The sequence below is a fragment of the Geotrypetes seraphini genome, chromosome 6 (genome assembly GCF_902459505.1).
Source record: "Geotrypetes seraphini chromosome 6, aGeoSer1.1, whole genome shotgun sequence".
NCBI lineage: Eukaryota > Metazoa > Chordata > Amphibia > Gymnophiona > Dermophiidae > Geotrypetes > Geotrypetes seraphini.
The window spans coordinates 122,725,817-122,728,710 of NC_047089.1; the positions used below are offsets into that span (position 1 = coordinate 122,725,817).

At 32.8% G+C, this 2,894-nt stretch overlaps 1 long non-coding RNA gene across 1 annotated transcript; it reads left to right on the top strand.

The window, feature by feature from the left end:
• The first annotated feature begins 612 nt into the window (after positions 1-612).
• LOC117362171 lies at positions 613-2,386 on the top strand. Its single transcript, XR_004539817.1, has 3 exons — positions 613-684; positions 1,442-1,513; positions 2,326-2,386. It is a non-coding gene; the product is annotated as an uncharacterized LOC117362171 (long non-coding RNA).
• Positions 2,387-2,894: the final 508 nt, after the last annotated feature.

Genomic DNA, 2,894 nt, shown 5'->3' on the forward strand with positions numbered 1-2,894 from the left:
TTTGTACAAGTTGTTGTGTTAATATTTTCGCATCATATAGTTTTAATTCTTTTAACATTACATCATAAGTGGCAGGGGCTACTTCAGGTCTATTGGGAGCAATCATTTCTTGATTGTTTTCTAAAGGTTCACTTTTTATGTTCATATTATTGCTTAGTTTTAGACACATATCATTCAGTGGTGGAAAAGGTGGCTTAAGAACCTGCAGCGATTGCTGAACCAAAGGTGGGAAACTCCAATGCTGCTGTTCAATTAGCCTTTTAATTTTTTTTCCAAGATTTGTCTTTGTATTTGAATCAAGGAATGGTAGACCATTAACAATAGGGATTATAATAAAGTTTGCTTTTAACACTTGTTTAAGAGTTTGTACTTTTGGAGCAGATGGAGCCAATTGTTCTAATGATTGTTGTATTGCCAGTGGTAGTCCCAAGTTGTGTTCTAGATTTTTACATTTGATATGATATTCTAACTTCTTCTGAATATCTCTGGAAATAAGGGAAACTTTACTTCTTGTTGATTCAATCAGAGATCCAGCTGTGTTGATTGTTAAACACTGAGAATAGCTTAAAAGGGTCACTTTTTGTGTAGGCCAAAAATATATAGGAAAATGTCTATGGAGAAATAACAGATGTTTATGTTTTATATTAAGATTTATGTGATTCAGAGGCTTTTGTTCTATGAATGGTAAAAATGTACTTCTAGCTCTTCTAGGTTTTTCTCCAGGATAAAACAATTTAGGAAATGTATATTTTTTTCCTGAATACACAGATGTGTTGGAACTCTGCATCAGGGCTGGATTTGTTTCACTTTTTATTTCCAAACTTTTTATTATCAAATGCATTTCCAGTTTGTCTTTTTCCTTTAGTGTTTTCCAGTAAATTTTGCAGAGGTTTGATTCTGATCTGGTACCTAAATCTGTATTGATACCAGCAATATTTTTAAATAAGTCCAATAATGTCATATTTTTTATTTCATAAGGGGCAGGTACAGTTTTAAGCTCATTGCTTACATGAGTTTGAGAAAATATGTCATGAATTGGTAGAAGAGGCATAAATTTGCTTAACGAATTATGCACTCTTTTGGGGAGCGCCAACATTTTATTTATTATTGCTTTCTTTTGATGTATCTCAAGGTATTGTTTGGTTTCTTTTCTAATAAATGGTAGTTCACTTACATTCACAAGCACCTGTGTTGTTGAATACAAGCTATCTTTAGATTTAACTGATGGGGCAGGAGACATAAATGAATTCAGGGAGTTCTTTATCTTTCCTGGAAAGCCCCACTGGTCTTGAAGCTTTTTCTCTCTGATATGCCATTCCAAGTGTTCTATGCATTTTTCCATTTGCACTTGCCTTTCTGAATTTCCTTTGACTTGCTCTGCCATAAATGGGTTGTTTATTTTCATGAGCTCACTCATATTTCTTTTGCTGTTAATTATCAGGCACATGGATGGTGCTATAGGAATCATTTTCCTTAGAACCTCCAGACTTGGAAGTCCCCAGAGAAAGACAAGGTATTTATGATATATGTTAATGTTTATATTATTCATAAGATGTGTTTGCACAAATAAGAGAACTTTACTTCTCTTCTTCGCTATAAAATCTTCAGGATGGATTATATTTGGTAAGTTCCTTTTTCTGTAGAAATACTTTGTTTTATACGATTCATTAGCCTCTACAGGTATTATTCCCATAGTAATTTCAAGAGCTTTCTTTGTAAAATGTTTACATAATTCATCATTATTTTCATATGACATTTGGATGATGGAGGGCTGCACTGTTTTTGTTAATTTTGAATATGCTGTTACAGGTGGGTCACCTGTATATAATTGTGCTCTGAATTGTAAAGGTAAGACATGTGTGAATTTCTTGACTCTATCCTGTTGAGAGGTCTTAATGAGATCTTTAGTGCTTTCAAAGTGAAAAAATGGCTTTTGCATAAGCAGTACCTGAGACTTAACTTGGATTAATGATTTTTCTACTTTTTGGCATATTCCATATTTCCTTTCAGCTATCATATTTTTTATATGAGTTTCAAACTGATAACGTGTTTTGCCCATGATGAAACACAGCTGATTAGTGAACATGGTCACAGTTATTTGTGGGTATATACTGTAATTTTTTTTAATTGGTTTTGGTGCTGGTGGCATAAAAGCATTGAGAAATATACTTATCATTGGCAAACCCCACAAATGTTGTAATATTTTCTTTTGAATGTGCCATTCCAAATGCTTTCTGACATATCTTTGCATAAATGATGTATCTGTGTCAGTAATTTCAATAGCACTTGTACTTGCACTAAGCTGAGGAAAACTTGGTCTTTTAGGAATCATTGTTTCTAAAGACTTTCCATATAAGGAATGAAATCTCCACATAAACCTCAGGTATTTATGCTTTATGCTCATATCTAAAAAAATTATTACATGTGGTTCCACAAATGGAAAAAATGTGCTTCTAACTTTTAAAATATTGTTGCCAAGATCCTTCCATTTTGGGAGTATTTTCTTTTTCATGGCATAAGCTATTTTGTAGGATTTTGTAACCAGTACAGGTAATAGTACTAATTTAGTATCAAGAGATTTTTTGGTGAAATGCAGATCTATATTATTCTCTTCACAGATCTGGAAATTAGGTTTATTTAGTTTTTGATTAATTCCTGAATAAACTGGTTTGGTTTCAGGGGGTACATATGTATCATGAGTCAGAGAATCAAAATTATACTGTTCTTTGTTCCTACATTTGATCCAACTTTGTGGATACTTTTGTTCTTTTATTTGAATAAGCTCGTGTTGTGTTGAAGGTCCAAGAGCGATGTGATTGAGGCATTCAGTTATCTTTTTAGAAACTCCCCATTTTCTCTGAATTTTTATTTTCTTGATATGAATGTCTAGGACT